Source organism: Strix uralensis, chromosome 1 (assembly GCF_047716275.1).
Source record: "Strix uralensis isolate ZFMK-TIS-50842 chromosome 1, bStrUra1, whole genome shotgun sequence".
Classification (NCBI taxonomy): domain Eukaryota; kingdom Metazoa; phylum Chordata; class Aves; order Strigiformes; family Strigidae; genus Strix; species Strix uralensis.
Genome location: NC_133972.1, coordinates 151,483,412 through 151,498,432, shown reverse-complemented (window position 1 = coordinate 151,498,432; position 15,021 = coordinate 151,483,412). Strand labels below are relative to the sequence as shown.

General features: G+C 43.3%; 1 protein-coding gene across 7 annotated transcripts in view; it reads left to right on the top strand.

The window, feature by feature from the left end:
• ANKRD46 (ankyrin repeat domain 46) overlaps window positions 1–14,685 on the top strand; it is a 54,388-nt gene extending 39,703 nt beyond the window's left edge. For 4 of the 7 annotated variants that reach the window (XR_012631082.1, XR_012631081.1, XR_012631078.1 and 1 more), the window contains exons 8-9: window positions 3,098–4,019; window positions 8,977–14,685. The gene's annotated coding sequence lies outside the window, so the exon portion shown is untranslated. The remainder of the gene's footprint in view (window positions 1–3,097; window positions 4,020–8,976) is intronic. The other 3 variants (XR_012631083.1, XR_012631079.1, XR_012631085.1) reach the window with 2 other exon arrangements.
• Window positions 14,686–15,021: the final 336 nt, after the last annotated feature.

Below are 15,021 nucleotides of genomic sequence, written 5' to 3'. Positions count from 1 at the left end.
GCAATAGAGTAATACATATCCCCAGCCATCCAGATGTCAGCACAGTTGTACTGTGGATAGTGGTGATAGCAAAATGAGAACCAAGAGGAAGTTATTTTTATGCTGCTGGCAATTACAGGGTATTTGGGGAGAGCATGTGGAACAGCAAAAGTCATGCTGCTATGCTGTGTGTTAGCTGTCAGTGTTATACTGTGTTGAATGTTACAAAGACTTTTTATCCAGTTCCCAAATTGTTTGGTGAATACAGGAAAGGTTATGCTGAATGGATTTGATGGTCAAAAATTGACCATCCTGACTTGTAGCTCACTGGCACTTGGGTGAGGCCCAAGGAGGCTTAAAGCTGTCCTTTGTCTTCACAGGCACATTTGGGAACTACCAAGGAATGTAAGAGCACTTGGCTTCCCACAGCCACTCTGGGAATCCCAGGAAATCTTTTGTTACAACATATTTGCTGTCTTGATTCTGATTCTGCTCAAACACAGATCCTGGATCCTTGCTTTGACCCCGTATCCCACTCCCCTCCCCGGGTCTTCGTTTCCTGCCCCAGCCGTTTGCACTGGCCCTGCACCCCAGCCCGCACCCTCCTTGGTGTGGAGGGGGAGGACGACCCTGCTAGACTGCTAACAAAGTTTTTTTCAGAAAAAGCTTCACCACATCCAAAGCCAGGATGTAACTCCAGAGAAAAACATTGTTTTCCTGAACGGGGCCGCTATGTTCAAATCAGGGAAGAAAAGTTTTTAAATAGCTTTAGCAAAGCCTGTTTACCAAGCCTGTGAACTCTCAGGCCATGAGAGAGAGCTTTTAAAATGCTCATGTACAGGAAAGCCTTTTGTCTTCAAGAGTTCAACACAGGCCCCTGTCCCAGCTGCACAGTCCTGCTTACCAGCAGGTTCCCATTCTTTGCCCCTCTGCTCTCCACTGCTTGCTGAAAGCGAAAGGTGCCGGCACCACGCAGTGACACAGCCGTCTGGTTTTGGAGTGGTTCTTATCTCGTGTTTATACTCTCAGTGTATAGTGTGCAGTGGCAAAAAAAGCCTGCCCCAAATCTGCCTGCTATGGCTGGCAACAGAAAATGTGCTGCCTGATGCGTTCAGAGGGGTGACTAAGTCAAAAGGGTTTCATTTCTTTCCATCACCCTGATTTTTTAATTTCTTCTTTCCCTTTTAATAAATCTTTAGCTTTAGAAAGACATTGTGTGTGAGAGGTTATGCACAATTTGCCAGGGGCTGTTAGTTGTTAAACTGTTAGCCTTAATAAATGGTTTTATCTCATGGTGATAAGATCAGTATTTCTGATAAGTCTGTAGCAATGGACATAAGAAACCCCATAACCACAGTTAAATAACAAGAGTATCTTACAGCTTGGAGCCAGGGGACAAGGTCAGGCACCCAACTGCCATGGCACCTTACATTTAAACAGTCAGCTATGCTGCTGTGGTAGTTGTCATCAGGGGCTGATGTTATACACAGTTATTCTCTCCTGTGGCTTCATTTCATGTCTCTGTAACCCTGGGGTCTTCACCAGAGAAAAAATCAACGTGATACAGTGAGGAGCAAGGCAGATATTTAGATATGTGAGTTTCTTAATTGTGTTTCTAGATTATCCAGTGTTCAGCGTTGAAGGAGATGGTCTTATTAAAAGAGCTTAACTTTTGAAGTTTCAGAATTTCTCATTTGCAAAACAACCCTATCATGTTCTTTTACGTTTTGTACCTGCAAGTAGATATACCTATATATAATAGTAATGTATGTAAAATATGCATGACCAGTTTATAACATTTTCATACATGGTCTTGTTTTTGGAAGATGGGTTAGAACGTTTTTATCTTTAAGTTAGTAATTTTTCTTACAGTGCAAATCTCCCCAGAGGAGAAGTTAGATTTAGTTTTCTTAAGAGGACCTCTCAGGTTTATAGCCCCCACAGGCTGTGTCCTATATGGGGACCATTTAATGGTGTTTTGGAACATATATCTACAAAGTTATCAAAGCTCAAATATCTGAACAGTTCCAATATAGACAGCCTCTGCTCAGATGCTCCACCATCCATCCAGTACAACTTGCTTCTCCTTCCTTTGAATCAATAATGGCTAATAAGGATGAAGGTAACACATAAAACTCCTTCAGCGTACTATTGCTGTTTTCTGGCAAGCTGTTAGCTGAAAGGAGGGACCCTGCAGGCAGTTTTTGTTAAGAAGAAAAAATAATGACAGTTTTTTTTTTAATGGAGTCCCTTTCATTTACAAAGCATGTGCAGAAGTCTGTTTCTTTTAGAGCAGAAGAAATCAAATAGGAGTGACAGCATCTTGGAACTGGGAACAAAGACATTATCTTTCAGCCAGAAGTCTGTACTAGAGTGGGGGGATTTTTCCTGCTATGAAGACTTCTGTGTTTGTCTGCACTTAGTTGCTATCTTTTTTCTCTGCTGTGTCTGCATGTCTTTTACATTCACACAAACCACCAAAGATAGCAAAGGAGCCACTCTGCCTTTGTTATGAGGTGAAATCTTTGTTGTTTGAGTGCTTCGGTTCCAGAAGGGAGCCCAAGCCTTTCTGTAATGATGGGAAGTGACTATGTCCAGCCCCTAACGTTAGTTATCATTGTAATAGCTGTGAAGGTCTGAGGGCACAGACAAGGAAAGGATTGTAGGTCGAATTTTTCAGGAGACCACCCTATGCACTCAAAAACTATACATAAATCTTTGGGCAACCAAGCTTTTTTAATAGGTCTGAGACAGAAACTGCAATTTTCATGGTACTGGTTGGGAATGATCACTTTGAGATCAGTTTACTTCTAATAAAATAATTTTAATAGACTAAGGTGATGACACCCATGGACCACAGAGGGTGTTGGCAAGGGGAGAGGTGATATGATTGGGGGATACAGTGACAGGTAGGGAGCACTTGAGGACTGAGAGGGATTAGCAGTTGAAGGATGTGTGAAACATCGCAGGATGACATGAAGCAAATGTCTGTGCTGATATGATTTTTAGTAGCTAGTAGAGGTGAATATTATTTCCTAGGCTCATTTTTTATAGGTCTTTCTCAAGCACTGGCAAGTAGAGATGTGCTAGTTGTTTTATGAAAAATATTCTCTCACAGGAAGCTGGGTTAAAAGTTGTCTTGGAGAGATCATCCCATCGGGCAGTGGTCCTGGGCTTGCTTCCTCAGAGACCGCACCACATCACAGCTGGAGTCTTCCCCCCTAAAATTCTTCTCTGGGAAAAGTAGTAGTAAGCAATCCAAAATACAGTCACGTGAATATTCTTGTTGTCTTGTCTTGTCTGATGAGCTTGTCCAGCCATCCCCAAGTCATTTTGAGTATCTTTTCTGACACATGAAAAAACACACTACTGATTCCCTTCAGGTTAGTTTAGCTTTGAGAGGGCGTGAGTGTGGTTATGTGTGGGTGTGGTGCATGGGTGTGCTTATCAAAATCAGATAACACCAGAAAACTAATTACAACTTTTAACTGTCGTTGCAATCTCTTCTGTGGAAGAGAAGTTTTCACATGAATATTTCTTGCGTTAGAGGTGAAATCAAATCCCCCTCCCTGCACTTGCTGTGTTTGGAGCATTGCCAAAAAAACTCTTTTAAAAAGGCATTCCTACTGGAATATGTCATGGACTATTCTCTCTCCCAGCTCTGACGGGCTTCAGATGGAGAGCTGGAATGCAGACCTCCCAGTCACACACAGGAGTGGTGGCATTCGGGGGGCTCATGTTGCAATCTAGAGAAAATAAGCATCAAGGCAAGGGCAATATCGCATGAAAATGACAGGGAGAAATAAGCAAATGCCATGTGCTGTGTGTAGGGAGCTCAGCAAATCCGCAGTTCTACAAATCTGCATTTAACACTAGCCAGAGCTTAAGTCAGTGTAATGATTAGCTAGGATTTACACATACATACCTCTACTAAAAAGTTATTTTTATTGCTTTTAAAGGTGATATCCCCACAATAGAATGGGCTGCCTGAAGAGTAGGGTGAAAAACAAGGAGAGAAGGAAACATCTGAGCTGAGTAAGGTGAGAATTATATAATGGAAAACTCTTTAAGGCAGAGCATTAGATGGAGAGTCCTCTTCATTAATCATCCCTTAGAAGGGACTATCCTGCTGTAGCTAGGGATCATTTCATTTTAGGTTCTTTGTTTCCTTGGTTTGTTTTAAACAAGCAGACCCACCCTCTCCCAGTAAATATTTCCTACTTCCTTTGGTGTCATGTCAGATTAAACCCGGAGTATCTTTTAGAGATAATGTGAAAATGGTTCTATTTTCACCGGGTTAGTGTCACGAATATCAACATACCAAGTAGAACAGACTGTGATAATAAAAATGTTGATCTCTGTGGCTGCTGAAAGAGCGACATTAAGTGAATCTCACTGGTATTTAATTTGCAAACTGAATTGCACCTATTTAGGGAGAGGAAAAACAGCAACGCTCATATTGATGAGAAATTCTGCATTTAAAAACACTCCTTATTAATGATTCAAAACATACAGTTCCTAGGAGCTGTAAACAAGTTCAGTATTCTGCACACTAATCCATAACCATTATCATATGTAGAGAACAAGAAGTTACTCACAAACAGATGTTCCCTCTGCCAAGCCCATTCATTTAATGCACATTTTACTTTCCAAGTCCTAGTTAGCAACTTTCTGTGGTGGGCGGATTACATGAAAGGATGGAAAAGCAGGGATTAGTTTGCCTGCAAAGGAGCAATGTCTTCATGTTTGTTCTGGAGTCTTTTCCATCTTGCCTTGCAGTGGAAGAGTTATTCATCTTGGGCTTGCTCTCACTGCCCTGGAGGGCACTCAGCTTTGTGTTTCCAGGCACTGTGAGGCACTATGAGATGCCAAACTTGTTCTATTACCAGAGAGCTGCATCATTAAATGTGCTCTCTGCAGTGACTGGTAATGAAGCCTGGCATTCACAAATGCTCATGCCCAGAGAAAGCAATTAGCTTGCCATAAGTTATAGGTGAGCTTTCAGGGAAAGGTATGCCAAAAGCTAAGGGTGGAGGAAGAATTACTGCTCAAAGCATAACTAATTTCAAAGTTACTTCATGTTTCTCAGGGCCTAGTTCAGTCAGGTGTTGAGTATCTCCAAGTATGGAGCTCCCATCACCTTTCTGGGCAACCTGTTCCACTGGTTAAGTACTCCGGTGAAAATTTTTTCCATATGTCCAGCTGGAATTTCTCCTGCAACTTGTAACCACATCTACTTTCTTTTTGCTATGGATGTCCAAGAAGCATGTAACTCAGTCTTCGCTGTAACTCCCTATTAGGTAGATGTAGGCAGCATGAAGACCCTCCTTCAGCCTTCTCTTCTCCAGGGTTAAAGAAATCCAGTTTTCCAGTCCCTCCTCCACAGTGTGTGCTGCAGCACTGTGACCCTCTTGGTGACTCTGTACTGGACTCTCCAATTTGTCGATGTTTTTCTTTTACTAGGAGCCCCAAACTGGACACAGTACTCCAAATGCAGTCTTGTGCGTACTAAACAGAGGGGTTCCTTACAAGGAAAAGGACTGTCATGAATTAAAAATCTGACCAGGCTGTGCTGAGCCCTCTGAGAATTCTATTACTTAAAGAGGGCTTATAAGAAAGATGGTGACAGACTTTTTAGTAAGGTCTGTTGTGATAGGACAAGCGGTAATGGTTTTAAACTAAAAGAGGGTGGATTTAGACTAGATATAAGGAAGACATTTTTTACAATGAGGTCTATGAAACACTGGAACAGGTTGCCCAGAGAGGTGGTAGAGGCCCCATCCCTGGAAACATTCAAGGTCAGGTTGAACGGGGCTCTGAGCAACCTGATCTATTGAAGATGTCCCTGCTCATTGCAGGGGCAGTTGGACTAGATGAGCTTTAAAGCTCCCTTCCACCCCAAACCGTTCTATGACTCTATGATTCAGTTAGCATGTTGCTAACCCTTTCTCTTACCTGAATACTTTTTGAGCAAGCCAAGGGAAAGAAGACAGAGCCAGACTCTTCTCAATGATATTTAGTGAAAGGACAAGAGACAATGGGCACAAACTGAAATACAGTAAATTACATTTAAACGTAAGAAGAAAATGTTGTACTGTGCAGGTGGTCTAACACTGGAACAGTTTGCCAGAGAGGTTGTGAAGCATCCATCCTTGGAGATACTCAAAACACAACTGAACACAGCCCTGAGCAACCTGCTGTGGCTGACCCTCCTTTGAGCAGGGGTGGGTTGAGGAGCGGGTCTCCAGAGGTGCCTTCCAACGTCAACTATTCTGTGATTCTGTGAGCTGCTAAGTGAGATTAAAGAAGCTATACATTTAGGGCAGGTTATAGGAGGAGGGTATTTCAGTTACCCACATTTGGATCAATGCCTCATCAACATGAGATACAGAGACAATAAATTATTGTTTCTTAAAAAATCTAGCCATAGAACCCACAAAAAGATGCTATTCTAGATTTGGTGTGAGGTGGCGCGCAGAACCTACTTCAGATGTTAATGGGAGAGCAGTTCTGTGATAATAATCACTGTACAGTGAGGTCAGTGTTGCAATGGGAGAGAACAACCCAAGCATATTGAGCTCATGGATATTCAGTTTCAAGAGACATATATCAAAATGAGAAGGAGAGAAAGAAAGAAAGAAAGAAAAAGAAAGAAAGAAAGAAAGAAAGAAAGAAAGAAAGAAAGAAAGAAAGAAAGAAAGAAAGAAAGAAACCAAGAAACCAAGAAACCAAGAAACCAAGAAACCAAGAAACCAAGAAAGAATCCAAGAAAGAAACCCAGTGTGGTTAGAACAGGCCATTTCACAGCTCAGTAGGAACATTAGGGGTGCTATCACAGGCAATGAGTTAATGTTTAAAAAATGGGAAGCTTACCCAAATTAGGAGAACAGGAAAGCCCATAAAATATGGCAAGTGAACCATATATCAGAAATTAAAAGGTCTAAAAAAGAATGTGAGTTGAGCCTTGCAAAGACTGATAGTAAACAATTCTTTACATAGCAAAGGCAGGAAGCCAACTAATTTGATGACAAATGTGTAAAAGGGCACTCAAGAAAGACAAAGAAACAGCAGAAATGCTCAGTGAGTTTTATATACCAGTCTTTCCTGCTGAAGACATAAGAGAGAGCCCCAAACCCAACATATTCTTAATAGCAATTTATCAGAAGAGTTACACCAATCTGAATTAAATTCACAGGATATATCAGACCAAAGACATAAGCTGGACGTCAGTAAACCAGCAGGACCAGGCACCGTTTACATGATAGTTCACATGTGAAGCTGCAGAACTGCTGGCCAAGGTGTGTAAACTGCCATTACAAATGGCCTCTGTGCCGGAGGGCAGAGTTGCTAGTGTAGCTGCCAGCTAGAGGGGTCTTGGGGGTCACAGGCCAGTGAGTCTGACTTCCATCCCTCCTACAACAGCAGAACCATAAGACCACTGTACACACGGGGAAAGGTGATGTCAAGTGAAGCAGTCAACACGATTTCTGTAAGGGACAATCCTGCCTCACCAATCTGCTGGAAGTCCATGGGGGTGGTAACAAGTACACAAATAAATTGGACACAATGTATTTGGATTTTCAGATAGCTTTTGACATTTTTTCAACAAAGGCTATGAAGATACTAAGTCACCGTGGACTGGAGAAAAGGTCTTTTTGTGATTTGAAAGCGGAAATGAAAGGTTAGGGCTCAACAGTGACTTTTCAGGATGGACAAGAAGTAGCAACAGAACCCCCAGGAACTGGTTCTGGGTCTGGTATTATTCAACATCTTTACCAGCAGCCTGGAGTAAGGGTGTGTGTCATGGGATGCCCAAGTTTGCAGCCAATAGCAAGCTCATTTGTCTGGTGAAATGCTGAGCTGTTGGTGAAAAACTCCAGAAGAGCTTAACAAAACCAAGGGAGGGGGCAGAAGGGTGGTACATGAGCTTCAGCGTACACAAAGGTAAGATGATGTCTTGGGTAGAATAATCTAAACCATGCTCACATGGTGCTGAACTCACAACTGGCAGCCACCACTCAAGAAAAAGCTCTTGGAGTCACCACTGACAGTTCCCTGAAAGCCTCAGCTCAGTGTGCCGTGGCAGCCAGAAAGCCAGGAACATGGTGACTGTCCTCAGGGAGGCTACCAAGGAAAAGGCAGAGAGCACCATTTTGCTGCTCCAGCTTGGTGTGCCCACAGCTGGGGTCGGGTGTGTGGTTCTGGTCTCTGCTTCTGAAGAAAGATACAGTGGGTTAGAGAAGGGCAGCCAGAAGGGCCAAGGGGATCAGCTTCCTTAAGAGGGAAGACTGGGAAGCCAGGACTGTTCACGTTAGAGAGGAGATGGCTGGGACATGATCAAGACTTTTTTTTGTGAACTTACCTTTCAAAGAATAGGGGTGGATGCAAAATCTGGTCACCTGGAAGGGAGGGAGTAACTTGCTAAAAAGAAAAGCAATTGTTTCCAAGAAGCCAAAGGTTTTGTTGATGGTGTTGGTAGTCCCCCAAAGGAACTTCTTGTCACAGGGACCAGGATTGTTCCTCTGATCTCATCACACCCTGTGCCCAGGAGGCTCTGCAGATGGCTAAGCAACGTCCTGTGTTCTGCAGGAAGTCAAATTTTTGCTCTGTCACTCTTTAGCCAAGGACTGATCCAGTGCGTGGGTGTGCAGTAGTGCTGGGTGTGCAGTAGTGCTTTATTTGAGAAGACGCAGAGGTCCTGGGATCAGTAACAGGGCTGAGGCATTTCCATTAAAGCCAGGCATTTGCTCCAGTCTTCTGGCTAACTTATTTTGAGTGTCTTTTGCCATTATGTGGTTTGCAGTTGTGTCCCAAAGGAAAAGAAATTATATGCATGCCCTTTAGGCTCTTTATAGTATATTAAAAAAGGGGGAAAAAAAACGTTTTGTTTTGAGTTGCCTTCCAAACAGGATTTTTTTGGTTGTCTTTGGATTTTTTTTTGCCTTGTTTTGTTTTACTGGTTAATGTCATCATTCATCTTTCCTGTTTTTGCTGTAGGACTTCTTAGATGGTTCACAGATGTGCCCTGGAAATTATCTCACTGGAAATTAAAAGGTAGCATGCTGAATCTTGAACGCAAATAATCTTCATTTGTAACTTGAGTTGTTATTGCTCACATAAGCAGACAGAAAAGAGATTTCACTAGAGCTTGCTGCTTTGGTTTCCCTTTTCCCTGGAATTTTTAAAAACTGCCTCCCAGTACTTGCGCAAGCCCCAAGATAGGTTTTTCACAATAACATCACAGCTCAGTTGGCAACCTTCCCCAAAATAAGTCTTTCCTCATCCCATACTTTCTTCAGCCCTTTGCTAAACACAGTGGAACTTTCTAATCAACAAAACCTGTTTTTTTATTTTCCTTCATCTCTTCCCATTTGAAGCAGCTTGTTGCCCTGTTCAAGTATCTATTTATGCTGTTTACTGCAAAAAGCCAGGCTGATTTGTAGGCACATTTCCCTGGTTGTCCCTATCAGCTGTTCTTCTCAGGATCCCCTTCATATCTATTTCTTCGCTCAAGCTTGTACTTGAGCTCCTAGATTTGACCTTCTCTCAGCTTTCCAGGTTTAAGCAGAGGAGTTTCTGCCACATCTGCTCCACATACTGAGCTTCTTTGGAGATGCTGAACCTTTTATCTCTCCTAATTTTGCATCTTCCCGTTTCAGACGGGACATCCTCTTTTTAGCAGAAAGCCATGACTCTTTGGGCCAGCAGTGACAGCCCTATAACATCTGTCCCAGTAAAATAATATTCTCAACTATTTCTATGTGTGTATAGCATGTCATATTTTCTTTATAATGTGTGATAAAAAATACTTGGTTGGAATGTGAACTATTCACTGGAGACGGTGGCAAACATCCCCATGCCTGCTGTCTCACCGAGTGTTAGAGTTAATCAAGTTCCTGCAGAGAATCTGCATGACGATTCAGCAGAGAAAGGTGGCTGAGCATCAAGCGCATCAAGCATCTCTGGAAATTGTATCATGTTGTTTTCATTAGTTTCCAACCTTGGTAAGCTGGGATTGACTGAATGCTCTGAGGGAGTTCAAAATGAGAACGGCTGAATCACAGCAGACTCACTGGAGTGATAGAAGGCAAGGGCAAGCAGAAATCTGCATGAGTCATTCTAAAGAAAGAGGCCAGAGAAAAGGGTGGGTGTGCTTTGTACTGAAGTACATAGCTCTTCTGGGAACATGAACTTCTCAGGAGCTTCTGCTTTCTTACTCTGGTGTAAACCTGAAGGGAATCCACTGATTTCTATGAACTGCTCTAGATACGGATGGGTTCTGCTGGGAACATGAGATACAGCCCAAGCTCTTATACCTATTCTGTCCTTAGACCTGTCTGTTTTTCACCTGCTGCAGATCCATATACATGGGAAGGCATCACTCCAGAACAAAGGCCCAGGGCTGAGCAGGGACAAAACTGTACCCAGAGACATTACGGGACCATGGCCTCAGCTTCTTCCACTGTGATATCCTGAATGTGTGGCGAAAAGGAGCTACTCTCCTGGGGCAGAGGCTGAGAGCACAGTGCCTCTGGTAGTAGGGCCATGCCTTGCCCTCACGTTGCTGCTTTGCACAGGCTTCCTTTCACACCCCATCTGATCAGTCATGCTGTTCACCTTTCTACACCTTCCATGCTTGCCAGCACAGGTGGGAAAGAGGAATAACAAGAGCTGGTTGACTTCACAAGGGGATACATGGGTGGTTTTGGTATTTTCAGTGTGGATTAAGGGACTGGCAATGCCATGAAGGGTGTTGGTCTGAATCCCACACATCAGAAGTGTCCCACCACCCTTGTGTTTTGACAGTAGCTCTATGGTCTTTGTAAAACTGGTGTCGTCTAGTTCATAGCAAACACCTGCCTGGTAAATACAACCACCACTAAACCTTTGCTTAAAATCCCAGAAGGAAACTAGCTGCCCCATCCTCTACATATCCCATGGTTGTTTCTGGGAGAGCGTTTGGTACCCTGCCATCCTCAAACCATGTTTGTCATAATGAGGTGGGTGAGACCAGGCAGTTTAAATCATCTGTCATCTTGATAATTTGGCTCCTTTTGACCCCAGAAGGTGAGGGATAGCCCAAATGAATACCTGCCCGAGCAGTCTGCCAGTGCATGGGGGCTGAGCAGCCAAATGCTCACTCACACGCTCCCTGCTGCTGAGCACTGGGCAGCATGTTTGAGGGACTCCTTCACGGTGACTCCAAAAGCTTCCTCTGGCCAGGCTCCTGTTAGTTTATTTCAGGGCACTGTTATCTGCAACGTGTCATGCTTCCACAGCATGGTCCAAGTAAGGATCTCAAAGCTCTTTATAGATGGAAATGAGCACCATCTCAGCAGTGCCCCTCCAAGAGGAGGAAGCATCAAAAGTCTCAGCTTGGAGCTATAGTAATGGAGAGGTTTATCTTGGTCCAAGGATGCACCACTGTACCTTCTATCAATGACAGGACACCCTCAGCTACAGCCAGGGGCAGAAAGGGCTGAGGCCACTCAGCACACTGGCAGAATGGGCTCCCAGCCTAGCAGGGAGAAAACAAAGACCAAAAACGAGCCAACATGTCAAAAGCATCCCACAGGTTATACTCCCATAAAGGTGCCCACGAGTAAACCTCAGCGCCTGTGGATACCTGTCCCTTCTCTGAAGGAGCAGCTAGCAGGTGATCAGGTGACAAAACCAGTCTGTCTTCTGTCCCACTCTCCCAGCTGCTCCCACAGCTCACCTCCTCTCTGCCTGGCTTTATCTTCCCAGGTATGTTGCTTTTGCTGCTCTTTCTGTTTGTCACAGGAAGAGTGCCAGCATGACCATAAACTCTACATTCCTCTGTGGCAAGGTTCCTCTGTGTTCAAAGGAACAAAGTTAGGCTAATATTTACAAGAAATATTCTAATTCCAGCATATGAAACCATCGTCTTGACAACTTCTTTCTGTGGCTAAGCATTAAAATATTTATTCAGACTGGTCCAAGGTCTATTTCAGGTCAAAACCCCACAGTCAGACATTCCTGCATCCTACAACAGCGTTCCCTCAAGCCGACTGTGACAGGGCAAAGCTGGCTGTAGCTGTCTAGGGGACAGAAAGGTCCTCTCCTGCTCATGCATCATCTCCTTGTTTCTGAAATGTGATGCGCAGTGACAGTCAGTGGTGGCTTAGTACCTAAGAAGCACTGTTGCTCTGCACATGAACGAGTGCCCAGCACTTCCAGGAAACTGTGAGATGGGCAGTTCCCCTTTTTAATGCTCTCTGATGTTCAATAAAAATATATATGGTAAAATATATGCACCAACTGCCTCCATCTAAGCATTGGATTTACCTGCATGTTCCCACCAATCTTCAACAGAAGAAAAATATCTTCTGGAAGCTTTCTTCATTTCCAGTTTCTCCATATCTTGATTTGAAAATCTAGTGTCTGATGAGATATGAGAGCTGTTTTTTTCAGGTTCTTTTTGTCTTTTTAAACAACATTATTAGATGTGTCCCAGAAGGTTTCTCCTTGTGATCTTATGATATGAATACTCTTTGGGGTATTATGGCATGCATCTTCCCAGACTAGTCCAGACAATGTAACCAGGTGAACAAACAGAAGTATATTTACATATTCCCATACCTTCTATACATGTAAGGGTCCAATAGATATGTAAAAATACAAGGCTTGCATTTATAAATATGATAAATGCAAAACCAAAGGGTATTCTCTGCAGAGAGACACCGCAGCGACACATGGAGTCACATGTACGTATGTGTACATGTGTATATTGTGTCTTCTTGTTCTGGACTGTAGTATTACTAACTTGGGAAACTAAAAAATAAGAAGAAATTATCACACTTCCTTAAAATTTATGAGATTTTAAAAAGTCAATATATAGTGAATTCTCTGTCTTCCACTTTTTCAGCCTTCAGGTTCTGCTCTGGGATATACTTTCAAGCTTAAAAAAAAGCATTGTTGAGATTCCTATATAATCAAAACAGGGCTTGAAAAGACACCATTTGTCATGAGCCACACACTGAAGCTGTGAGAGCTGACAGCAGTGACAGTATTACAATTAAGAATAACATTTTTTCCAGATAGGATAAACACCATTTGTCAGTTCATAAGCTTTAGGATTTGAAAATGGAACTACAACTATTTCCTTTTCTCCTCCAGATGTAGATGATGTTGCTTCATCTTCTAACATCGCAAGTATTAGTAGACATTGCTAAATGAAATTAAAAGCCTCCTCTCTTCCAGCTCCACTCCCTTATTCCCCAATTTTGACACTGTTTTCTTGAGCGTTGATATAGAAGCCATCCAAGTGCTTTACTACTGATTGGCTGTATCGCTTCAGACTCAAAACACACTATAATAGAAAAGAAAGATCCAAAAAGGATGACAGAGAAGTGTGTGGAAATACTTTAATTTCTTAGTATCCATACTGGGAAAATCTGGTATTTGTTATGGCAGTACATTTCAGAATTGCAGGTCTAAGGTCTGTATGACAGAGGTAAATTTGCAGCTAAATTGGATTGCCTGAGTATCTTTTTGTTATGACACTTGCACCCTGGATAGAAATGTCAATAAATCTGTTAGCTATTCATTCCATATATCAGCGAACGGGAGAGGGATGTGACCGTGGCCATGGGTGTGGCTGGGAATGCTTACTGTAGTTCCACGGAGCAGAGGAAAACTAGAAGGAATTCTTGCCGGGATTTCCAAATATTCACAATGCAATAATCTGGTGCGCATCACCCAGGAAAGCTGTGAAAGTGCTGGATGTATTAACAATTTTAAACAGCTTTGAAAATCCTTCAGCCAAAAGAAGTATGCCACTAAATGAAACATAACTGCAGGATGCTGGATAGGCCATTATTTTTCTCAGCAAAGTTAAAAAGGGATTTTTAACGACCACAGATAAATAGGATCCAGGTAATGCCTCTTGCTGCTGAGATGACATAACAGGGTGTCCCCTAAGGGACACAGAGGAAAATCGGCCAAATGGGTGGCCAGCAGCACTCCCTGTAGTTCTCATGTCTTTCTGAAATCTCTCTCCTGCTCTCGTGTGCCTGGCTCCAAGCCAGAGGAGGATCTCCAGGCTCCCCAAGCTGCAGGACTTCTCATTTTACCTCCCTGAGTGACTGTCAGAGCTCTGCTTGCTGGCGTGCTCTGCTCCTGCCTGGGCTTTGGGCACTGACAAGTCATAATCTTTCCAACTGTTTTTCTTTTATTGGTCTTGATTTTGTTGTTTTTTTTTTTTCCCAGGCAGTGCCCTCCAAAGTGAGGGGCAGCCTGGATATGGATGGCCAGGCCAGAAGCTTCTCCCTCTTGCAAAGCTAAAGAAAATGCACATTCCTTTGCAGCGTCATCATGAGACACACACAGGTCCCTTCTGCCCAACCTGCCCTCATACTGGCAAAAGGCAGTGGCTGTGTTTGGGGAGAGAAGCACTGCTGGGCTGCTTCCCCTCTGCTCTCCATCATGGAGGCTGTCCTTCCTGGGTCCTGAGTACCTATGACTCAGTCCAGCTAAAGGAAGGTTAACTTAAAAGAAGGCACTGCATTTAGGTACTGTTCTTGAGAGAATAACATCCTAGAGCTACCACTAGGAACAAAGCAACGGCTTAGTGGGGGACAGAAATCATATGCTATGTACAGAAGATGAGATGAAAAATTGTTAGAAACTGCAAAGTGACATAACCCAAAAAATTAAAGTAAATGCTGAACCGCCTTAGCTTAATTTTGTGCACTGCAATTATCTTTCCTCACATCATTATGCATGATGCCTTCACCAAGACCCCACCACACTGTGATGGGCCATGAATGAGACAAGTGCTGTGCCCAAGCTTCACCCCACAGTTCAAGGCCTGATTCTCTGTCTCAAGGGCAGCCCCAACCTCACCCTCTGCTGCCACACAAGAAGCAAGGACCCCTGCTTCATCCCCCATACACCTTCCCAATTCTGGGGTGAACAGGAACCAGCCAGAAGGACGGGCCTTTCAGCCTCTTCTGTTCCCAAAATACCTTATTTATAATCTTAAAACAGCCTGGGAACTTGGCATCTCCACTGTCTTTG